This window comes from Bactrocera neohumeralis, chromosome 5 (genome assembly GCF_024586455.1).
Source record: "Bactrocera neohumeralis isolate Rockhampton chromosome 5, APGP_CSIRO_Bneo_wtdbg2-racon-allhic-juicebox.fasta_v2, whole genome shotgun sequence".
NCBI lineage: Eukaryota > Metazoa > Arthropoda > Insecta > Diptera > Tephritidae > Bactrocera > Bactrocera neohumeralis.
The window spans coordinates 66,707,343-66,734,050 of record NC_065922.1 but is presented as its reverse complement, the minus strand read 5'-3'; the positions used below and the strand labels follow the sequence as shown (position 1 = coordinate 66,734,050).

The window sequence follows — 26,708 nt, the reverse complement described above, 5'->3', positions numbered from 1 at the left end:
GCTGTGAACGCCTTTGTGTATGCTATACAATCATTACCTGTCGTTAGAAACTTAGCATATGATGGAGTTAGATGAAGAATATAAGTTTTATATGAAGAATTTTGTATTTATTAATTTTATTTAATTTTTTTTTTTTGTATTAGCTCATACATATTTAAATATAAGCTCAATCATTTATAAATAAAAATATAGTTAGTTATAGCTATAGTTCTCTTATTACTAGTCTATTCAGTAAAAAAGTTGATATTTATGTCAAATGATATGAAATCGTGTAAATGAGATTAAATCGGTTTCCTTTCACCAACAGAATTACACTCAAACTGCTCTCCGTCACTTTATGTTCGAAAACCAACATTATCCGCCTAAAAATATGCCACGTAGCTCAAACATTGCTTTTTGAATACCAACTCAAGTGCATGGGAAGGCATTGGCGCATACAACTTTTGATACCATAACGATAAATACAGCGTTTTATAATTGTTCTTTTTACGTTTCTTTCTTCACACTTCAAGCACACAATTAAAATCGGCTGTTTGATCTTTTATTTGATTTCGCATTGAATGTAGAAGTACTTTCGAATCACTGACTGCTTAAGCACCTAACGGCTCTCAATAATGTTGTTTGTTTATAACATTCACAGGGTTGTATTCGGAGGACTTGCACAATAGAAGATTTCCAGAGCAAACGAAAGGCAAAAGAGTAAGAGAATCGGTAAGTTATCGACCTAAGTTAATCTAGCACGAGAGTGAAGAATTCTTAAGTCAAGTATTATTTGAACCATCGTAGACTAAAATTAATTTCTTATAAAAATTTTAATATATATTTTAATATATTATCTCTCCAAATTAAGAATAGAGTGAAAAAGTGGTAGATGAATGCTTGACCATCTGATTGCACTTGGGGCTACTTTTATATAAGCCAACACTCCTTTTATTCACAGAATAATAATTACTATGAAGTCTATCTTCGATAGCTTGGAAAAGAAACTTGCGTAAAAATGGCGCGATCCCATTCAACTCAAGGGTTAAAAGTGTTACAGTGGGTCAGAGAGACAGAGAGAGAGAGAAAGAGATAGAAAAGGAAAACTATTTTTCCGTTTTCTTGGAGAATAAGTAACTTCAGTTGGGACCACAAGGATCCAGTCTAGGCCCAGACTTGTGGGAAATCAGCTACGACGTCATACTAAAACTCGCTACGCCGGCGACATTGCAGCAATGATTACAACACTAGACACAGAAGAAGCGATAAGAAAGCTTAACCAGGTCTTGATACGGGCGCAACCAACAACTACGGCCTCTAGTCGGCTAGACTCACACAATCTCCAGCTCGCTACGAAACAAATCAGAGCTACTACTGCTAACACATACTCCTCGAAATAAGTATACAAAGGATTACGGATATTCTTAGGACATAAAAAACATTAAGCAACCTAGGCGTAAGACTGGACTCAAGAATAACAGACTGCAAAAATAACCCCCTATCTAGCAGATTAATGGCCAAGGAAAGAGATATGCTTTAAAAGGAGAACCGGCAAAAGGTAGTGGACAAAGTGCACCGCACTGCAGCCACGAAAATTACAAGAGCGCAATAGAACAAATAAAAAAAGATAAAATTATAACATGACAACGAAGTGGGAGAATGATGGTATACCGCATATGATTTTTCAATGTAAGCTAATGTATCAAATGAAGTAACATCGACATGTAGCATGATATATACTTATATATATTCATATATATGTATATATACATAGACTAACCTCGACAACTCAGCTGTTATCGGGTTACGGGCTCTTTAAAAAGTACCTCCAGCAAAGACAAAAAGTCGTATTAATCTATGTACACTGTTATGCCAGTAAAGTGACGAACACGGAAGACATCATTTACTTATGCATTAGACATGTGTAAACGCATCACTGAAATATGAAGCACACACACAGAAAATCGTAGTAATTTTTCTACACAGCAAAAAGTGGAACCTGAACGCAGGTTTCATAAGAAAAATGAAACCATGAAGTAATGTGAAGGTGTTCAAGGATGCGCGACGGTTCCTTAGAGAGGAATTTTATTGACCGCCACATACCGTTACTGTGACGAAGGCACTTTCCACCCACTCACCCGCAAAAAAAAACCTTCAGTTGGGACTAATTTTTACCATGAGTACTTCATATATAATTAAATATTTATACCCTGAACAGGGTATATTAAGTTTATCACGAAGTTTGTAACACCCAGAAGAAAGCGTCAGAGACCCTATAAAGTATATATATAAATGATCAGTATGTTGAGCTGAGTCGATTTAACCATGTCCGTCTGTCTGTATATATACGAACTACTCCCTCAGTTTTTAAGATATCGTTTTGAAATTTTGCCAACGTCCTTTTCTCTTCAAGAAGCTGCTCATTTATCGGAACTGTCGATATCGGACCACTATAACATATAGCTGTCATACAAACTGAACGATCGGAAAAAAGTTCTTGTATGGAAAACTTTTTCATTTGACAATTTATATTCACAAAATTTGGTACAGATTGTTTTCTAGGGCAAGAATGTAATCTCCGAAGAAATTGTTCAGATCGGTTAACTATAGCATATAGCTTCCATATAAACTGAACACATAGTTACTAAAAGAAATGCACCTGTGAAGGGTATATTAGCTTCGGTGCAGCCAAAGTTAACGTTTTTTCTTGTTTTAGTTGTCTTCAATTCGTCAAACCTTGGAGAAAAGCGAATTGAAAAAACAATACACGATATTCAATCAAACGGGCGGCACAAAGGTCTGCGATCTATTGAGAAAGCACGTAAAGATGATTTTTTTTTACTCTAAGCTATTTTGTGAGTGCTTGTGGTTCAACAAGTGAAGGCCTTGAGAGCAATTTGTCTATACCTCATATGATTTTTCAATGTAAGCTAATGTATCAAATGAAGTAACATCGACATGTAGCATGATATATACTTATATATATTCATATATATGTATATATACATAGACTAACCTGCACAAACAACATAAACCGCTAAATTCACTTAATTACCTTTCCAAGCCAAACCAAGACATTGCCAGCTAACATATGCCAAACAAAACCAATGGCAATTAATCTATGTACACGCTTAATACAATAAAATAAAGTGCCGAACAACGGCAACACATCACTTACTTATGCATTAGTACATGTGTAAACTACACTCATACACAAAATATAAGCACACACAACCATAGCTGCTAGTTTGTGTGTTAGTATATGTGCAAAGGTAAAACTTTTATATGGATTTGCTGTTATTTTTGTACAAAGTGATTATCTTAGAAGAAGTTTGACTATGTCTGGCTACTGTGGATACACACATACATACGTATAATTTTGATGTGAGCACATATCTTGTAGTAATTGTGGTAAACAAAAGGAAGTTTAAGAGTTTCCGCCAAAAAAATGAGTACATAAAAGTTTTACGAGCACAAAAGTATTTGCTGGCGGCAGCGATGACATAAGGAGATTGTCAAATTGTGTGAGTCGAGTGTTTCTTTTGTACCGTATTTTGCAAAAATAAAACTTAATCGTTAATATTTTAGTACTTTTACAGAAATTTCGCTTAGCCAAATCTATAGATATAGTTTTTTTGAACTTTACTCAAGCTAACTTAGAACATTACAGACTCAAGCTGCTTAATTTTTGAAATAATAGTTTCCATTAGAGATCTCACCTTAAGTTTTCTCAGCTTGGTTCTATATTTTTAACTTTTACTTCTCTGTTCTTTTCATAAAAGCTCTAGACAAAGTATTAGCAGACTTCATTAATTCCTTTCAATTCCTTCTTCCTGTCAACTATTTACTGAACCCAAAGCGACAGTTATTTGTACCCGAAATGTGTCAAATAGACTTCAGTATATCAGTAGTGCCTCTCGTCACTATATTAGGTTGAAGTCTTGGATAAACTAAATGCCTGAAAAGTGAGTCTGTGAATTTCTTTCGAGACAGAACTCACTTTAACAGGATCTGTAAACTCAAAAAACTGCAATGAATATACAAAGACTCGATTGAATCCATAAAAAGAAAATTTCTCACGGAAGACGCATATATTTCGTCAGTCTGAGAAAAAGGGTCCCAAACCCAGCGCACAACCGTGGGTAAGAATGGTTCGTCTTCTCGCTTTAGCTCGCCTTCAAATGTATGTGTTTTGGGTACACAGAGGATACTTGGTCTAAGACCGGAAGTCGTGAGCTGCTTGAACCATATGTAAAAGAATCGTTTCTGGCCACTCCCAAGTGAATGGCGCTCAGAGAACTGTTCTCACTTGCATGGACTTCAACACATGACTCCATTAACTTCACAATTTTATGGTGACAGGTGATACATATGAGAAAGAAACATATGAGAGAGAGATAGAGAAATGAGAGAGAAGGAGAGAGCAATATAGCTTATTACTGCAGACAGTATTGTCTCGATGAGCTTTTTTCCAGCTAATATTGAAGCGAAGGATTTGGAAAGCGCGAACTCTATTTTGGATGTCCCGGCCAGTTCTACTCCTTGCAGCGTGTATGAGTGGACTGTCTTTTAGATGTGTACAAACTAGTTTTCATAACCTCGCTTTGGCTCAAAGCGGTGGCAGGAAGCGCTTCCTAAACATCTTAAACATTACAACAACAAAAACTACACCAGCACTATAACTAGGACCCTTTCCACCGAGGTCTCAAAAGAATACCGAAACCAAATCAGCTTATAACTAATGGTATAACAACTTTAAGACACCTATTTATTTGCAAAAACACATGCACATATTAACATATTTACAGATTTACTTCCACTCATACATATGTATACACACATATCCACATACACGCACATACCCAGTATTTTCGTTCAGCGCCACTATTGGCAGCATATTTATAAGCTTATATCTGCTTCTCTGCTTCATTGATGTTTGTACACTTGTGCGGCATCCCTTAAATACCAATTTATGGCAGCATACAGATAAAGTCGCAAATCTGCACTTAATCTTTTGTATTGTTTAATTTTGGCTCATTGAGTTACACACACACATAGACACACATACATACAAAGCACGCTTTCTTCATTTAGTAAATAAATAGCAAGAACAAACAAAAGCCGGCTAGGAAGCAACACTTGGTAGCGATTGGAAACAGGAAAACCGCAATTTTGGCGTTTGGTTGGGCATACGTGGCGTATACGTAACCTTCTGGCGTAGTTGATATTACGAAGATGGTGTGAGGAAAACACGACAAACAGGTGTGAAAAGCAAGAAAAACTTGCTGTAAACGTGTGTTGATGAATGTGTGTGCCAAGCTGTGTGTGGTTTTACGCCGGAAGCATGTGTGGGCAGTTAGTGGGTTGGAGGGAAAATAGAAAAGCTTAGCGGCGCTGCGTCTGTTGCTTGGCAAATAAATCGTTTGTTTTGCAATATTCAATGGCGCATAAGCAAGCACTGACAATAACAACAACAACAACAGCAACAACAAACAAAGGCTACAAAAACAAAAATAAAAGCAACAACAACAACAATGAAATCAACAACAGCAACAGTTGCAAAAACAATAAAAAATGATAATAATGCAACAACAATCAAAATTACAAAACAAACAACAACAACAACAAAAATAAAAACACAGGCTACAAAAACAACAACAACAGCAACAACAAAAAAACAAAGGCTACAAAAACAAAAATAAAAACAAGAACAACAACAATGAAATCAACAACAGCAACAGTTACAAAAACAATAAAAAATGATAAAAATGCAACAACAATCAAAATTACAAAAAAAAACTACAACAAAAATAAAAACAACGAAAACCACCAACACTTACAACATGTTAGAATCCAATAACAAATACGACAATAAATACGCAAGCAACTTCTATTATTAAGCCACATCTACCACGCACACACACCCACATGCTTGCAACGCACACCACGAAGTTGGCACTTAACTTTAGATTGCTTCCTGGCCTGCCAGCGCCCATACGTAACGCTTATATGCGCTCACTTTTAACTTCCTGCCGCACTTCCGCTTGCAAACTCGTTTATTACACCTTAAGATTTCAGCTTTACCTGCGTGTGTGTGTGTGTGTGTGTGTAAGCAACGCAAAAACCTGTTGTATTGCTTTGTATGCTTTCTTTTCATTATATCGCTTGTTGTTTTTGTTCTTTTTATTGTGCATTTGTGCCTTTGGTCTCATAAAATATTGAAAAAGCCGCAAAAACTTTGCCAATCCAGTCAAGCGTTCACAGCCCGGCACACCTTGTGCGTGGCATGTAGCATGTGGCATGTAGCATATGCCGCTGTTTGCCATTGGCATGCAGCAGGTGTTTCTAGCTCGTTGGCACGTCGACACGCCTAATTGACAGCTTATTTGTAATCGGTAAAAAGAAGTTTAAACATTTTTAAACACAAACTCAATCGGCGAAGTTTCTCGGGAAATGTGTGAAAAATTAACAAGAAATACTTCAAATGCTTCAGCGAACGTGCAGAAGTGCAGATAAGAGAGAAGGGTGAAGTTTTTGTGAAAGCGGGTAATGATAAACTTAGAAGATCGAATGAGAAGACCTTAATTGAGTTTAAAATTGGCTAAAAGCTCATGCTTGACAATTTTTTTAAAGAGGCGGCAACACTATATAAGTCGATTACATATATCATTGATTTGGTATTCTTTTCAAAATTAAAGCATCCCCATGACTACATATAAGTCTATTCTAGTAGTAGCAGACATTCGGATATTATTGAATCTCATCCACTTAAAGGCCAAGCAAAGACTCTCTACAGTTTATTGCACTAAAAATATGTATTTGGATGAAGACTGGATGTGTTCTCCTGAGTTGTATATCTCATAAATCGGTAACTTTTAAAATTTTTTCGAACTTTAGAATTAATTTCAAAACGAAATGCAACCATTAATGTTGTCTAAAATAATTTTCGCTTTTATAAAAGATTTTTTCATTAATATTTATGGTTGCATAATAAAATAATTAAGATTGGCCAGAGAAAGATAGAAAAAAGTATTCAATTCACACACAAACCCTCACTTTAAGATTACAGAGAAGGCGAGAGAGAGACGAAGAGAGAGCGGTATTTTCAGAAAGAGAGGGATAAAGTTTAGCGCTTCGGGGAGAGAAAAAAAGAGTTAGTTTAAATTGTTACAGAGAGAGAGGGGATATTTTCAGAAGGAGAGAGAAAAATTTCAGATCTTCAGAGCGAAAAAGAAGGAGTTAGTTTAACTTTCTAGCTATTGATAGGTTATAAAATCTTAAAAAGTCCCCAAGCAACAAAAAGCTTTGAGATTTGATAACTTAATAAAATCTTTAGAAGATCTCAAAAATGGAAAATAAACTATTTATTGATACAAGAGCCTTAAAAGCTTCCCTAAAACAAAAAGTTTGCTATTTGATATTTTGTATAAAATCATTAAAAATTACCAGTATATAAGAAAGCTTCCATAGCACAAAAAGTTTGGCATTTGATATATTTATAAAATCATTAAAAATTACCAGCATATAAGAAAGCTTTTGACAATTTATATAGTCTTCGAAAGCTTTCAGAAAAGAATAAACATAAAGAAAGCTTTTGACAATTTATATAGTTTTCGAAAGCTTTCAGAAAAGAAAAAAGCAGGGGTCTTTTATGTATTTATTAGATCTTTAAAAGCTTCCAGGTAACAAAAGGCTTAGCCGTTTCATAACTTAATAAAATTCTTAAAAGAATACAGAAATGGGAAATAAAAAATTTACTCTAAAAGCCTTAAAAGCTTCCATAATACAAAAAAGACTGGTTTCAGATAATTGATAAAAATATTAAAAACGAATAGCAAATAAAAAAGCTTTTTTATTTATGTGGTCTTTGAAAGCTTTCAGAAAATAAAAAAAAAACTCGCATCTTTGGTACATTTATAAAATATTTAAAGAATCGTTAATCTTTTCGGAAAATAAAAAGCAGTGGCGTTTTACAATTTATATGCTATTTGTACGCTTGCAGCTTAATAAAATTAAAAGCTCCTGAAGAGCTTTAAAAAAACGCTATAGTGTTTGATAGCATTCAGAAAAGAAAAAACGTTCGGTTCTTTGATATATTTATAAGATCTTTAGAAGCTTTCAGAAAAGAAAAAGTAGTCATGTTTTACAATTCATACATTCTTTATAAGCTTTCAAAAAACTAAACAGCTCTCACTTTTGATAAAATTAAAAGCTCGAAGAAGAGCCTTAGAAAACGCTATAGTTTTGATAATTTTTTTATAACTCAAATATCCATTGCTAGTTGAGAAAGAACTATCAACAAACTTTGTCGATATACATTTATGTAGGAAATCTTCCCGCATATCTAAGCTGTTCATACAGCGATATATTGTACTTATTATGACCAGTTCTGAATTAATAAATCTTTTTAACAAGCTAGAGCTTTGAATTACATTAAGGCTACGTAATTGGAATTAGTAGTAACCGCACTCTCTCTAACTCCTTTGTTACTTAGCTCGAAAAGATTTACAAATCTTTCCACTAATCGTCTTGTCGTCAATATATTTATGTATATCCCATAAGAATTCACTAACTATTTCGTTCCAAAGTGTAAACCCTCATTTTGTACAGACTAATTTCTAAAGCATGAGTCGGCAGCTCCCCCAAAATGGCAATTCTGCCAATATAAATTGTCCGTATGGAAAAGCGGGCATATTATTTTTATACGCAATGCGATTTTTAACGAAAAATAAACATTATTAAAATATGAACCACACTCCTCATACCTGTGGCAGAGTCACGATGCCACGAACACCTCCTAAGGTACGCACGGAATTATAAATAAACATATTGCATTGTTGCTTAGATTTTACTAGTGTTGTGGGAGACGCTTGGCTGACTTATTGCAAAGATGACTGGTCGCGATGAGTTTGAATTTCAAATCAAAAGCACTCGAAAAATCTCCGAAGTAAACTCAGAGAGTGAGAGAACTATGCATTTAAGAATGAGCGTACGAATTTCTTTATTTATTTTTCTTTCAGAAATTTTTGACTCAACGCATACTTGCTTTGCATAATGAGAAAGTTAGAGATTGACAATAATGGTCTTTCAAGATAGAACTCGCGTCTCGATTTCAAATACTACTATATACATACATACATATGTTAGATGAGGAGGTTGAAAAAACGAAAAAGATAAAAATAAGGAAAAGAAAACGAAGAGCTAAGGAAAGGATATGAATGAGGATAAATATAAAGAAAAACATAAATTTAAAGATAAAGATAAAGATAAAGATAAAGATAAAGATAAAGATAAAGAGATAAAGATAAAGAAAAGATAAAGATAAAGATAAAGATAAAGATGAAGATAAAGATAAAGATAAAGATAAAGACAAGATAAAGATAAAGATAAAGATAAAGATAAAGATAAAGATAAAGATAAAGATAAAGATAAAGATAAAGATAAAGATAAAGATAAAGATAAAGATAAAGATAAAGATAAAGATAAAGATAAAGATAAAGATAAAGATAAAGATAAAGATAAAGATAAAGATAAAGATAAAGATAAAGATAAAGATAAAGATAAAGATAAAGATAAAGATAAAGATAAAGATAAAGATAAAGATAAAGATAAAGATAAAGATAAAGATAAAGATAAAGATAAAGATAAAGATAAAGATAAAGATAAAGATAAAGATAAAGATAAAGATAAATATAAATATAAAGATAAAGATAAAGATAAAGATAAAGATAAAGATAAAGATAAAGATAAAGATAAAGATAAAGATAAAGATAAAGATAAAGATAAAGATAAAGATAAAGATAAAGATAAAGATAAAGATAAAGATAAAGATAGAGATAAAGATAAAGATAAAGATAAAGATAAAGATAAAGATAAAGATAAAGATAAGGATAAAAATAAAAATAAAAATAAAGATAAAGATGAGATAAAGATAGACAGAAAGAAATTAATATTTTAAAGCACTATTATTTTTCGAAGTAAGTTCACCCTAACTCGAGCTTATTTGCTTTTATAATTTTCTGCATAACTCCAAATATTTTGTAGTTAGAGAAAATGTGCAAACAGCGGTCATTGAAGTGCGCTCAACGCGCAAACAAAGGACAAATTGAATTTTTCACTTAGGTTATTGCAGGGATGACAGCATAAAATAATAGCGTCAACTGGAAACTGAGGTGAGTGCGAATGCCATTGTAAATACAAGAAAACAATAATCAGTTAATACAAAACAAACAGCGAAATTAGACCCAGCGGGGTTTTCTTGACAATATGCTTCCTTATTGGCATAGGGCGCAAATGTTCAAGCGAAATCTTCTCAGAAATATATTAATGTTTTTAAATTCTCCCCATTTCAAGCCATTTCGTGATTCTTACAATTGTCTTGCCCCATAGATCGCGCGAAATCAGTTTACATTGCATAGCACGCCTGAAAGCAGTCTACAAATTCAATGCCTCCATACATTTCATTCACCAATATCAATATTTACAATTCACTTAAATTTATATGCACGAATGAGTTGCATACTTTTGTGCGGCTCGCAAATTGTTTGACTTGTTTGTGTGCGCGCTCAATGGTATGCTACATTTTTGCAGATTTTCGGTTTACTTTGCCGATTTTAGGATTTAAATGCCTTTTTTTCGAATGTTTTTTAGTGCTTAATATTTTTTGGTGTGTTTTTTGCGCTCGTTTTTCGGCTCACTAGATTTTTGTTTACGTTTTGCCACTAGAAACTTTTCTAATTTGCGGCTTAGAGTAGTAATATGTTGCTAGTTGGCTGTAGCAGCGACGCAAATAGAAATGCTTAGCAAGCCAATTTTGAATTTTGGAAATTTTGCAAAATTCCACATACTCACTGTATTGTGTGGCGTGTTCGTGTGGCGCCTAAAAGCAAATCAAACACTTCAAACAAATATTGACAGGCAAACAATAAACGTCAAAAGTGGTAGCTGTTTGTGGCGCGCCCACGCGTTGTTGCACCTCCCCGCTCCCAAATGTATGCTACATATTTGAAAATACTGTCTTCACGACTGTTTGCGGCAGCGTACTGCTGCGTTTCGAATATCATTTGCTGTTTCAACTGTTTGCTCATTCAACTGCCAACCGTTTTGTACTTTGATAACTTTGTGCGCCTATAAATATGTGTTACTCGCATGAATTTATTTGCATTGCATGCCGCACTACTTTAATAAACTGCAGATTTTTATTTACTTTTTGCTGTAAAGTGCTTCTTTGCGCGCAGATTTCGGTGTCAATGAACAGTTTTAGCATATTAACATATTACCAAAAGTTTCTAAGTCAATAGCGTTGCGCACAATTAGGCGTAGCGAGGCAACAACGAACTAGTCCCTCAGTTTTTAAGATATCGTTTTAAAGTTTTGCAAACGTCATTTTCTCTTCAAGAAGCTGCTCATTTGTCGGAACTGTCGATATCGGACCACTATAACATACAGCTGCCATACAAACTGAACGATCGGAATCAAGTTCTTGTATGGAAAACTTTTGCATTTGACAAGATATATTCACGAAATTTGGCACAGATTATTTTCTAAGGCAACAATGTAATATCCGAAGAAATTGTTCAGATCGGCTCACTATAGCATATAGAGGCCATACAAGCCAAACGATCGGAATCAAGGGCTTGTATGAAAAACATTCGCATTTGCCGTTGTATCTTCACGAAATTTGACATGGATTACTGCTTAAGGTAATAATATAATCTCCGAAAAAATTGTTCAGATCGGATTACTATAGCACCTGTGTGTAATGCACGTGTGAAGGGTATATTAGCTTCGGTGCAGCCGAAGTTAAGATTTTTTCTTTTTCGAAAGTGCTAATAACACTATCGCTCACCCAAATCAATTCGTTTTGTAGTTCCTTTCAACTCGAGATATATATTCCTATCACCGTTATATGTGCAAAACTTTTTGACGATTTACAACATATAAAAGCGTGTAAAAATTTATAAAAAAAAGCGAACTAAAAAATGTTTTACCATAACCTTAAATGTATGTAATAAATACAAAGTTTCTCTCCCCTTCCACAGCTTTTCTTTGAAGCTCAGCTTTGTTGCTTTCCACCTTGCCAGCAATTTTCCAATTTTTTTTTCGCATTTTCCAAAATTTGCTTGAATTTTTCACTTGCCACACGCTTACCGGCGTACTAACTCAAATCAATTCCCTTTAGTGACGTTTTTCACAACGCAAACATGCACACACACACACATGAATGTAAAGCTTGCGACTTTCCTTTTAGCGATTTGATTTTAACTCAATTCGCTGCACATAACCTTTAAGTTTGTTAGCAAAACAAACGCTCCCGAAGGTGTTATATCTTATATGTGCTGCTGTGTTGCCCTTTTTCTATCTGCTACACCTTTCTAATGCTTGTTGTTATTGTTGTTGTTTTCTCATGCATGCAGCTTCGCTGACTGCTAACGGTTGATAAAAGACGAGCAGTAACTTTGAAGTTTGCGCGCACAAATATTGTGTATGTGTTTGTGTTTGAAGCGCTTTTAGTATAGTTGTATATTTATACGAGTATACATATATATGTGTGCCTGTGTATGTATAGCTGCGTGTGTTTCCGCCTGTGAATTATTAAAATCTAATAAACCACAAGATTTTATATGTGCCCCACACGCAGACCTTATATGAGCGTGGCAAAGTTATATATGTTTGTCTGAAACGCCTTAGCGCACAGAAGTATGCTACAGTTTTCGGTGTTCAAACATTTCCTTGCGTGTGCACAAGTTTTTGTGGTTTACGTTGTATTGAACCTTAAATTAAGTTTGAACGTGTACACTCACACGCAATATGGACGGCACACATACATATATATGAAGATGTATGTGTGTATGTGCGCGAACTTGCCAAACTTGTCTTGTTTGTATAGGTTAAGTTTAATTTGTCGTGCATACTTTTAGGCGTATGGGCATGTACACATCAATTTATGCCACAACTAACACCACTAACAGACCGCCATAAAATGCCACAACAACAACAACAACAGGAACTACAAATTCTCCGATACAAAACAAACAACAAGACGACCAGCGAGTCTATATGTTTGTATATATACTATATATATGTATATACATATGTATATGTGTGCTGTGAGGTGTGAAAATCTTTGCTGTTCGATGGTACTTTTCACACTTGCTGCACTTCACACCTTCGTAGCGCACACAATTTACACACAAATTCGAAAAGGTGTTATGTGAACACACACACATAGAGAATTTCGGCTCAAACCTAAAATTAATTATTCCAATACCAATTTTCTTGGCTGTCAAATGTGATTTTTATATGAAAAGTTTCAATAGTTTCTCAAGGAAGTTTAAAGATTTCTGATGTAATAGAAATAGCAACAACAATGAAGTTTCCAGGGATGGTCTTTTCCTAGGTTGGGTAAGGATGGGTAAATATGCTGATTTTTCGTGAGGCCTTGAATAATTTCACTTGGACAGCTGGAGACACCTAACCATTAGGATGTTCAGAACTAATACGTTCACTTCAAAAGGATCGTCGCAAATCAACAAAATGTCTATAGGGTGCCAGATATTTACTGAGAAAGTGCATCGACTCTCCGCCTCATCTTGCTCAGAGCAATATTGACAAGTTACGTCCTCCAAAATATTTAGCATCATCGTGGAACAGTATACAGCTAGACCATCTATCTTTGCGACTATGGGAATTTTGCTAAGAGCTAGCAGTTCAATGAACCTTTTACTTTTCATTCTGACCCAGAAAACTTTCACAACCCCACAAGTGCTGATTGCTAACCAACGCTTCCTGAGCTCGCGCGAGGCCCATAAATCCAGCGCCAGAATACACGAAGACCCGGTAAACCCTGCTCGTTCTCATCATGGTGGAATTTGGTTAAGGTGGCCTTTTCTTACAAGCAGATAAATTTAATATGGATGGAGCTTAATGCTACTGCTAGTGCGCCCCTGCACTGACTAGCTTTGAGCCCAAAGTAAGCGAGCTGAACTATACAGACCAGCTGCTGTGCTAACGAAGTGTATGTATACCCTCCTTTTTTCTAAGGAAGATACTTTTTTAGGAATGTTGTCGATTTTCAGAGATCAACACATTTGGTATACGACTAACACTCGTTAAGTCGTCAGTTCAAGTCCCGGCAATGCAAGAAACTGTAATTTTAGAAAAAAAATGCTTATCTTACGTAATAGTCGTGATCTAAATTCCGAATATGCTAATTTCTGTCATGAAAAAGTTTTAGCTAAAGTTCCTAAAATGGACCGAGTCAGTTGAAGACTCGAATCACGCTATTTAGGCAAGTCCACCACGTTGTTGTTGTTGTTTTTAGCGGATACCTAGACCCCGCTTAGGTTGTCATCGGAATCAGGTAACCATAGTTTAAGGGAAGATGCTATTTCGACGGTGCCCAACCATAGGGAGAGAGGCGTTGGATGAGTGGCGTTTGCAGGGCACGAGAAAAGGTAGTTAGAGTCATGCGGAGACTCATTACACACTATACAAATATTTAGTATATCGAAATCGATTTCGGATAAGTAGAAGTTTAACCTGCTACAGTATTCAGAGCGAATTTGCGGAAGGGTAATTCTAGATTCTCGGGGCAGCTAGAGCTCTCCGTATGCTATGGGTGGTGGCTTAACTCCAAGGACGTCTGTCGCTGGAAGGAAGTCGATGAAAGTGTTGATGGCTCCACTGTTGATGGCGATAAGTGCATGTCTAAAGTTCATTGCAACCGTAGTTATTAGCTGCCACCATCGTTCTCCGTTAACAGCTGTTCAAAATAGCCGAACCGTTTTCGTTTGTACAACTATATTAATATCATAAGATTCGTAGAATTAAATGCTCCCTCGTCTGTAATATTTTAGCAGAAACTTACTCTAGAGTATCTCATCAATCGTGCTCACTTGTTGGTCAAATACATTAGAACATATTGAAAGACTTAAAGCGTTTGAGTGTTTTTTGTTTGTCTAAGACTGGATTAGTCCAACACGGGTTCCACATGGTTTTAAGGCCTCATGAAATGAACACTATATAAAAGTAGAGCTCCAGCAGTATTTGAGTAGTCAAAAGGATATAAGTTTTCTTTTTTAAGTCACGTTAATGTTTAAAGATCTCCATATAGTGTGATAATGAAAACCATGCAACATTTAATCAGAGGAAACCAATATCTCACCTTGAAACCTTTAAAAACTTGCACTAAGGACGCTATCAAATCATTGCAGCTTTTGGTCAAAGCTGTAAGGAAAAAGGCGTGGTGGAATCATCTTGTTAAATCTAATTCCCGGCTTTTGGCAGACTGGGTTTAAAATATCTCTGTAGACACACCTTTGGTGAACCCAACAAAGTGACTGAGAATGATATTAACCACCTTAATAAATTGATGGTAAGCTGAAAACGGAATATCCAATTGGCGCCACATAGCGAAAAGAAGAAACGACTGGCGCGCTGTTGTTAATTCGGCTATAATCGCGTAAGCGGTGTCTACGCCAATTAAGAAGAAGAAGAAGCTGAAAACGCTTCGTCGATCTGGATATGGGCAACTACTTTTAGGAGGTTATGAGTAAGGAAAAGGACGAATATCTGTCCAAGTGAGATACATCGACTTTACATCAACCTTACGACCCAATTTTACCTATTTTAAATTTTCTGGAGCAGAAGACTACTGCAAGTCCATTTCGCCTTCAATTTCTTTCTCTCGACTATTTAATATGTGCAGCTAAAGTAAAAATAACTTAGTTTGGCTATTCTACGACAAGCGGTTATAAGTATGGAAACGAAAGAGAGCCCGACTTAGTTATAGAAAAAATTACTGATGCGTGCTGTATGTCTACCCAAAGCATTATTGTTCTACACTTCATTCATTTCACTTACAAAACGACATTCTCTAATACTGATTGAGTAAAAAAACCTAGTACGAGGGCTGCTATATATATTTCTGGCCTAGGCAACACTAAGTGTTGCCAGGTGCAATCTGACATTTCCATTGGAAAGTTTGACATTTTTTAGCATAACATCACTCAGAACGTTTTGTCATTTAATCGTGAAATGCTTTATTTACAGGGAATTAAAAAAATCATCTCGGCCAAAAAATGGAATTAACTCGTGAACGTTTTCGTGCGATCATTTTTCACAACTTTCGACGTGGATTATCACGACAAGAGTGCATCGATGAACTAAAATCTTTGTATGGCTATGAAGCACCATCCTATAGCCCTATAGCACTGTGAAAAACTGGTACAACGAATTCAATCGTGGCCGACGCTCGCTCAAAGACGAATTCCGTGAAGGTCGTCCAAAAACAGCCGTTGTGCCAGAAAACATCGATGCCGTACGTGAACTGATAATGCAAGACCGTCATGTAACATACCTTCAGATAGAGGCATGCCTATGCATTTCTCCCACCAGCATACATTCGATATTGCATGAACATCTGGCCGTAAAAAAGGTTTGTTCTCGTTGGATACCGCACAATTTGACAATTGCTCAAAAAAAGGCTCGTGTGGATTGGTGTAAAGAAATGCTGAAAAAATACGATCGCGGTGCTTCAAAAGACGTTTATAAGATCGTCACAGGTGACGAATCATGGATCTATGCGTATAAGCCCGAAACAAAAACAGCAATCGACAAAAAATAAAAAAAAAAAAAAAAAAAAAAAAAAAAAAACCATTTTCGTTGATAAATATTCCTATTTACATTATTAGGCCAGAAATAAATATAGCAGCCCTCGTATCCTAACACTTACATAATAGTTCTTATCGAACAATTATTACCGATAGCTGACAGGACTTTTAAGGAAAAATAGTCAGTACAGTACTCATTACTTACGAAATTAGACAAAAACAGAGTCTTAAGCATTTCGACATTGAAAACTTATTCAACTTAAGAAAACAATAGCTGAATATCGCTGAATGAAGGACAGAAGTCTTAAGGTGGAATTAAGTAAGACTAAAACTAGAACTCCATTTGAGTTCTTTCAGGCATGCAACACTTATAAGAATAAAACTGAATAAAGCGCTGAATTCTTAAAGAAGAAAAGAAAAGATTGATATATTTTCAAGATAATGATAGCTGAATAAAGTGCTGTAAGCCATATCACATCAAAATTAAAATCCAATATTTGAGCGAAAGTTCGATGAAAAGCCGATCAGCCAAAATTTATGTAACCAAAGCGACAATTGTTCACTAAACCATTTCTTGTTACAGACTACAATATACTTCAATATCGCTCCAACTTCCAAAAATCCATATATTGAAGAAATACTACAATAAATACAACCGCATTGAACTGTCTCAATTACTCGGCTACTTACTCACCATACTCAATTGCACCCCACCTTACAACACGTTGCCACAGCAATAACAAATATAAGTAATTGCCGGTAATTAAGGTTCGGTTTCAGCCAACATCACCATTACCATCAGCAATGCCATTAACGCGCAAGCGAAAATACGCTCCAACATTTTGTCTTACCTCCTTAACCCCCGCCAGCGCCACCACGCCGGCAGACGCAGTCAGTCATGCGCCAGCAGCCACACAAAAAATGCCAAATTATCATTTCGATTGTGCATTTGCATTTCGCACACACGTCGAGCGTTGCTCAATTTACAACAACTTTCACTTGCCGGTTTTTGGCGAAATTGCGACTTTTTTGCTACGCATTTTTGTTGCTGTCTAATTTACCATTCGAAATTGTTATTGCATGACGAACGCATAGCACAACAACAATGCGCACATTTCCGCTTGCAGCGGCGGCGGTTGCTTTGTTGCGAAAGCGCCTTCGATTCGACAAGGTAACGACGGCATGGCAAAATGCCAGCCAAGCAACCGTCGGCCCACCTTGCGGGCCATACCACCATGCCGTTATTACCTTTCGAAGGCAATAAAATTTATTAAAATTATATTTTGTTGCGCCAGCAGCACAAGCGTAGTAAGTCTTGCATACTTTTGAGCGCGCGCGCCACAGACGCACTTCCTGGTTATCAGCTCACACCACAGCCGGCAACGCCGAAAAGTTGCGCGTCTTCATTGGCGCTACGTGCAGTTTTTGGTGTAGTAAATCAGCGCTCGATGACATTAAAATAAAATTTTAATGCTGCGCCTGAGTGTATGCCTGTCTTGCCTTGGCGGTGCACAATTTTCACCTTGGCTACACACTTTCAATGTGGATTTTATGTTGGAATTTATTTGCATTTATCAAAGAATGGTTCATTTGCACGGAAATAATTGTAAATATTTGATATGCGCACAAAGAAGCGGGTAAGTAATAAAAATAAAATTGAAAATTTGTTTGCATACTTGTTGGCGGCATTCAATACAGACACCAGGCTGGGAGGTGTGGGTAAAAAGCTGCCAGGAAATTGATACATAAGTCATTTTTATTGGCATACGCTTGAGTGTCTATCTACAGCCAGCGGTGGGTGTGGCAATATTGGTGAAAAATTTAATGGCGCGTGTGTCCATGTGGCTGCGGCGCTATAATGTAGGCAACGATTTTTAAATTTCAGCCGAAAATTGTGCTTTATTTACAAAAAACATATATTTATGCCTGAAATTTGCTCATCAATGCTCATAAATTAATGCCTGTCCAAACTTAAGCGCACCGCCGCTCACACTTCTGCTGCAGGAAGTGATAAATTTTGTCGGTTTCTTATCCACACAACACGCTCATTGCTTTCGGCGTAATTTAATATTTTTCTATGCTCCCAAAGCGCGTTGCGAAAGTAAAAAATTACAATTTTTAATTATCAAATGCGTTAATGACAATAAACGCGCGCGCTCCACCGCCACCCTGCAACTCTCTAACGGCGCTTTAAGTAAGCATATACTTTTTTCTTTTTAATTTTTTCATTTCTTATATTTCTGCTACTTCAGCTTCTTCTACCACTTCTTTTACACATATACTGGCACTCCAAGCTGAATTTATGACACGTCCGCTCCTTGATTTACACGCTGCTCTCGCGTCTTCGGCGTGAGACTGGCACCCACCCCACCCCGAAACATCCTTAAATGATTTTCTACACTTTAGCGTTGCCTATAATTAATATTAAAAACTCCCAAAGCGCGTAGATTTCAACATGCTTGACTTGATGGCGGTTTGTTGTTACAGTAAGCAGGAAAAAATGCTTGTAGATTTGTTGTTATAAATCTTAGATTTTTTCCCATTCGATGCGTTTGACGCTTGCTACTTACAGGCCTTTGATGTTCTTATGTAAACACAAGTTCTCACTCTTCTAGTGCTTGCTTCTTGTTGAGCAGTGTTTTTCAATTAGGCGCTAGCTTAGACTCTCAACTGCTTCACATATTGAGATTGTTATTACCTGCTTTCTTGCTTTTCACATTTGGAGTTGTGAAGCAAAAGGTGCGGAAAACCTTAAGAAATTTAGACATTCCTCGAATATGGTTAATGGTTATTAAAAAAATGTTGCCTTTCTCATAAACCAGGCAGTGAATGATGTCCTCTCTCATATACCCAGTAGTAAGTGAGGATCGTTCGAAGTTCTCAATGGCCTACTCAGTCCAAAGTAGCACCTGTTGACAGGAGTCTTTCTGCGTTGGAATTCGAGACTGACGTTGTTGTTGGTGTTAATGATGATTCCAAGAAGACGAAATTATCTACGACTTCGAAGTTATGACTGTCAACAGTGGACCCTCCTTTGGGTTCGGGGGGAAACCGAATATACCCGTGGTAAGGCATGCCTGTCGTAAGAGGCGACTAAAATCCACATGCACTATGTCTGATATTTAAAGGTCTAGGTTTGAATATCAGCAGGGTCTAAAGTCAGAAAACTGCTATAATATTCAGCTTGAATTGCCATTCTAAGCTTCATATTATAATTAATATAAGGCATTGTCGGTACATTCTCAAGCGACATAGTCATACCAAAGACTTAAGTCTGGTACTACGGGGAGCAGTTAGCCCTTAGAGGTAACTCAAATCTGCTCATTGGGTTTGGCCCTTTGTGGAGATTCGTGGTGGCTGTGCTTTAAACCTAAATGCAGACAGGGCATTTGTCGAATGTGGAGTCGCATTACGGTCGGGTGCCGAACCCAGAGTACGGCAGAGGTTTTAGGTCGGCCTCAAACCCGACCAAGGCAGCTAGAGAGTCCCACCCTACCAATTGGAACCAAAGTATAGGTGCAGGTGCATGCACTCATGCTTTGCTCTCCAGGGTATGAGTGTTTGAGGAATGCACTTATGCTTTGGGGCGCTGATCAACGCATTGTATTGATCTACGTGCTTCTAGCAATAGAAAGCACTGTGAATTTGAGTACTTCGTAGGCAGGTATTCACATAAAACACAACGGACTCTGTCAGCACACTTGATTTAGTCCTTAGAAATCATTTTTCAAATTCTTGGTTTCTGATTTTAAATAGCAAGCGTAGTCAGACATTTCGATATATCTGCTTTCTGATCGGGTAAAGTATAACAAAGGCTCTGAAGATTACCCCCAATATGACAAATACCAGCGAATAAAAGAGATCCATGAGGAATTAAAAGCAACGTTCCCATTCCACAATAGAGAAGAATGGACAATGGCTTTGTCAACGACAGTTTCAACATCGAAATCTACATATTTCACCGATGGTTCACAGGCAGAAAAAGAAACAGGAATGAGCTTTTGCTGTAGTAATCCACTCGCGGAAAGTATCTTCAAAGATCCATAACTACAAGTCAGTCTTTCAGGCCAAAATTGTTGGCATAGCAGAAAGTGCTAAGTAGGCTTCTGCTCTAACTCTAGCAAGGCCATAAATTTTCAAGTGGCCAGTCAAGCAGGCAATAAAAAGACTCTCAGAAGGAATATCATCAGTTTATTCAGTCATGGGAATAGAAGAAACAGAAAACGCAGACGAGTTGACTCGTTCGAGGGCAGCTAGGAATACACTTCTCTTAAGCTACTCTAGACCATTCAGCTCTTTCAGGAGATGTTTGAAGCAATGAACCGTAGACAAAAACTCAGGTTTTGGAACGCTTGCGACACAGAATTACTTTGGGGTAGTGTTGACGGACCAATAAACTATTTTTACGCAAAACGAAACTTAATGATATTGTAAGAATCATCAGATACCCTTAAGATACCACTAGCAGAAAATTCTAAAAGTGGTTACAGCGGAATTCAAAGTTTGCGCAGAGGATGTTGAGATGCTGGAACATGCCCGGCTGAGCCGAGATATGTTCCACGGCTCCCAGTGCTCCAACTTAAGGGACATTTGACAGCTGGGTTGGAAAAATGTCAGGTTTTTGCCAAATTCACTGAATTGCTAGAATTAAGTCATATTTTTAAGGATTTGGGCTGTAGTCTAGTGCTCCTACGCCTCCCTTTTCAACTGATCACCAAACAAAAGATCTCTCATTGACTTGACTGACTTTGCTTACTTAATGCTGTTTCGCCCTTTAGTGAAAACTGTAAGAATAACTCCTTTTATTTAAGACACCACTCTGTTCAACAAAGATCACTTTCTGACTAGAAGGCTGAAGATAGCTTACTCATTAAGGAATGATCGATCACTCCAAGCATCAGCCCCTCATGTAGTTGTTTTTGATGCGATCGTATTAGCCCGATAAAAACACGAGTTGAAAAATGATCTTTATTATAATTGAACCCGAAGAAATCTTAACTTCATAATCCTCAGTTTTTTTTTATACTCTCGCAACAAAGTTGCTAAGGAGAGTATTATAGTTTTGTTCACATAACGGTTGTTTGTAAGTCCTAAAACTAAAAGTGTCAGATATAGGGTTATATATACCAAAGTGATCAGGGTGACGAGTAGAGTTGAAATACGGATGTCTGTCTGTCTGTCCGTCCGTCCGTCCGTCCGTCCGTGCAAGCTGTAACTTGAGTAAAAATTGAGATATCATGATGAAACTTGGTACACGTATCTCTTGGCTCCATAAGAAGGTCAAGTTCGAAGATGGGCAAAATCGGCCAACTGCCACGCCCGCAAAATGGCGAAAACCGAAAACCGAAAACCTATAAAGTGTTATAACTAAGCCATAAATAAAGATATTAAAGTGAAATTTGGCACAAAGGATTGCATTAGGGAGGGGCATATTTGTACGTAGTTTTTTGGAAAAGTGGGCGTGGCCCCGCCCCCCACTAAGTTTTTTGTACATATCTCGGAAACTATTATAGCTATGTCAACCAAACTCAATTGAGTCGTTTCCTTCAAGCATTTCCATGTACAGTTCAAAAATGGAAGAAATCGGATAATAACCACGCCCACCTCCCATACAAAGGTTATGTTGAAAATCACTAAAAGTGCGCTAACCGACTAACAAAAAATGTCAGAAACACTAAATTTGACGGAAGAAATGGCAGAAGGAAGCTGCACCCAGGCTTTTTTTTAATTGAAAATGGGCGTGGCGTCGCCCACTTATGGACCAAAAACCATATCTCAAGAACTACTATACCGATTTCAATGAAATTCGGTATATAATATTTTCTTAACACCCTGATGACATGTACGAAATATGGGTGAAATCGGTTCACAACCACGCCTTCTTCCAATATAACGCTATTTTGAATTCCATCTGATGCCTTCTCTGTATAATATATACATTAGGAACCAATGATGATAGCGGAATAAAACTTTATAAAAATACGGTATTTGAAAAATATGTAAATGACGGAAATGAAATCTCGATTATCACGTTATCATGCGAGAGTATAAAATGTTCGGTGACACCCGAACTTAGCCCTTCCTTACTTGTTTTTAAATAATTATGAGAACTCCTTTGTAATACTTTATTTTTTATTAAAGATTTCTTTTCTTAAGACGTTTATACCTCTTTCTATTACCCACTTGAAATTTAGCTCTATGGGTTCTCAAGTATAAGAAGAGATTATTATTTGTTTCTCGTTTGAGAATCACTCCAGTTTAAAATTGCTGTTATAATGCTGATTTAAGCTTCAGACAAGCACCTACATAAGAGCTTCAAGGTTTTGACGCGACTTTAGTATAATGTTAATAAAATTTACTACCTTCTTTCCTGTATAAAAATATTGTAGTAGCCACTCCCTTCACACTAGTTCGAAGACAAGTACCTAACGATAGTAATATTGGGCTACATAGATATGTATATACTTATACATAGCTACGATATACAATTGTAAACATGCTTATACGAGTATATATAATGACATATGCACTTGACTTTCCCCAGAGATACTGATACCAAAAACACCAGCAACGATTCACACCTACCAAGCGCGAGTAGCATAATACCAAAATACCGTTAATTCACAGCTAAATGTCAGCTAGCAATGTACTTTTATAATTAAAGACACATGAGTGCATATAATAAAGGAATATGTTATGTACAGCAATGAAGGTGAATCGGTTGGATTTCTTATGTGCCTGCAAACATTTCTTCCAGCTAGACATTAAGAAGGTTGCTTATGCTGCTCAATGATAGCTTGGAACAATTTCTCCACGTTTCTATGAGAGCTTCACATATTTCTGGCAATGTCAACAGCCCTCAATTGGCACACAGGGGCATGTAATACAATATGTAATATGTACGAGTACATATATATTTACTTAAAAGTGCGAGGCGGAAATGAAGCTCACCACTGCTCTTTGCATGACTCCTCCTTGGCTGTGGCAAAGAACATTTTTAATGCACCTTTGGGTCTTGGGAATAAATGAGCCAAAGTTAATACTTATATTTCTATAAAAACTGCTAAGAAAGCTTACATTTTACTAACGAAGAATCAGTTTATGTTAGGTTAACTTAAGATAGGTACTGCTCTCCGAACTTCTTAGTTCTTTAGAATACGACTAAAAATAGTATGAGTAAGCGGAAGATATGACATGTGTGTAGAAATCAAATGCTGATAAAGCATTCAGAGTGGTCAAGAATTGCTAATCCAGTAGTTTTGTAAAATAACTAATTAATCATTCAAAATTTTAGTCAAAGCCAGAAATTGTTGGTGGGTGATATGTCATATTCATCTTCCGCAAGCTAAGCAATTGGGTGAAATGATGGTGCAAAGAATTTATCTCGTCATTCCACAATTAGATTATACTAGAACCCAGGCTATAAAACGCATGAAAGTTTATTTGAACACCTCTAGTTAACTATTGAGAGATTAGTGAATAGAGATGTTTAAAACTCTAAAGAAATCAAAAGGCTTTAGCGGAACCCCTATCTCTAACATTAGAGAACAAAGAGTTCTTGTTTAAAAGAGCGTCATTGCCATGCACATTAGAGCGAATTGATTTACAAGGAGTAAAAAAAAACAAAAACAAGAAAAAACGTTAACTTCGGCTGCACCGAAGCTAATATACCCTTCACAGGTGCATTTCTTTTAGTAACTATGTGTTCAGTTTGTATGGTAGCTATATGCTATAGTTAACCGATCTGAACAATTTCTTCGGAGATTACATTGTTGCCTTAGAAAATAATCTATACCAAATTTGGTGAAGATACATTGTCAAATGTAAAAGTTTTCCATACAAGAACTTGATTCCGATCGTTCAGTTTGTATGGTAGCTATATGTTATAGTGGTCCGATATCGGCCGTTCCGACAAATGAGCAGCTTCTTGAAGAGAAAATTACGTTTGCAAAATTTCAAAACGATATCTTAAAAACTGAGGGACTAGTTCGTATATATACACACAGACGGACGGACGGACGGACGGACGGAAAGACAGACAGACGAACATGGTTAAATCGACTCAGCTCGACATACTGATCATTTATATATATACCTTACAGGGGGGTCCTTCTGAGTGTTACAAACTTGGTGACAAGCTTAATATACCCTGTTCAGGCTATAAAAACGCGTTTGGGGGATCATTCAAGACAACTTTGCCCGAGAGACTATAGATCTAAACCATTTCCGAGCCAGCGATATTTAAGGCGAAGTTTTTTAGGTATCTTAAAAATTACTTCTTAAAAGTAAGTCCAAGCGACATCTCTCCGCTCTGTGGGCTCTTGAAAAGTTCCTAGAAGATCCGACGTTTTCGAGCCAAATTTCGTTCAGCGATGAGGCCCATTTTTGGTTCAATGTGTATGTAAACAAGCAAAATTCCCACATTTGGGACAAAGCGGAACCTGAGGAGATTCAAGAGCTGCCACTTCATCCAAAAACAAAAAACAAAAGTTTGGTGTGGTGGAATCAAAATGCTCGAACGAGTCATCGAAAATCGGACTCAACGGATGGGCCATCTAAGACAAGCCGCTCTAAAGTACATTTATACGGTATAAAAGATCAGTATGACGAGCCGAATTGAAATTTAGTTAACTCTGTCTGTCCGTTTGAAAATACGTGCAAGATTTCCCACCAAAATGTAACCAGACGCATAAACTTAGCCCTTCCTTACTTGTTATTTCTCTGGTTGTTTTCATATTAAACTTCAAGCTTCTTTTCATACAGTTACTATATGAACCCGGTAATGAAAGAAACAAGTTTCATAGTTTTTGATCATAGATACCATAGGTCCAAAGCTATTAGGGAAACAAAATGGAAGCTGGCATTCGAGGTGCTGATTATTGAACGATGTCTTCGCAAATATCAAAGCTCTGTAGGTGTAGATCAACTTTCCCACTGGATAAAGTCTTTGTACAAGTCTTTGTACTTTCTTCAGTATTCATCAAGGTTCATAGATTGTTTAGATTGATTAGGATGAGTATGAGCATGAAATGAGTGAATGTTTTCTCTCAGATGTTTAATTATTGTAGACTAAAATCAGTAAGGTTTTTATGACTAAAAATTGTTCTGGTATATACCAGGACTTTTACACATTACTCTGGTGCTACTCTGCCAAATTATTCTCAGTCCTAATCGAAGTATTTTTAAAGTGGAAAAAATACGTTAAGAGTGGCAACATGAACTTTGAAGCTATACTATAGATCATGTGCTCTATCTCCATGCTCACACTTTCAACTCACTCACTTATTACTTTGGCTCGCGGTCGAGTGCGCGTTCCGGAACTCTGCACTTGGCAAACCACACTAACTGCAATTGAAATGGGGCATTTAGTGCAACTTCCGGTTAGCGGAGTTTTTAATTTCTTCACAAGTAGAAAGAAAAAAGCCTGCCAGCGCGTAGCTTTGTATGTGGAAGAACAAACAATTAAAAGTGTGTTTTAAAAGACAAAGATGAGGGTTAAAAATTTTTCGTTTTCTTTTTCATTTTTCATTAATTAACAGATAAATATATGAGGGTAAAAGTAAAGAGAAGAAAATCTGGTAAAAATAATAAATTACTTACTTTTGAAAGATTTATGTGCGGTTGGCTAATATTAATTTAGCTATGCAAATGTACTGATGGCAGATTTATGCGACGCTAAGGAATGAACGAAATAATTTTTATTTATTATACTGATCGGCTTAAGCAATTAAAAATGGAGCAGCTTTCATGGAGCACATTTGAGGTTCAGACTGCATAAGCAAAGTGAAACTAGAGAAAAGAAAAGCAGTTAGAGGAGGTGCGTACGTAATATGGTGGATGTACTAGTGTTCCACAAGTTCAAAGCTTAAAATACCGAAAAAATACTTGATGGGTCAGGGGAACAAGCTTTGGGTATCGAAGAATTTGATCAATAGACTACATATGAATGAAGTCGACTGACAAAGTTAAGTAGATAGGTAGGTAAAAGTAAAACACCTTCGGGCTCAATTAGCGCTAGATATATCATTTTGAAACTCTATCGTAAGCCTTTTATATCTTGATATTACACGTCTTTGTTGGGTTCCAATCATTTGGTGGCCTTAAGAAAGCTATTTA

At 36.5% G+C, this 26,708-nt stretch overlaps 1 long non-coding RNA gene across 1 annotated transcript in view; it reads right to left on the bottom strand.

Annotated features, from left to right (window-relative positions):
* LOC126760493 (uncharacterized) overlaps positions 1–26,708 on the bottom strand; it is a 101,267-nt gene that overhangs the window by 67,161 nt on the left and 7,398 nt on the right. The window lies entirely within an intron of this gene.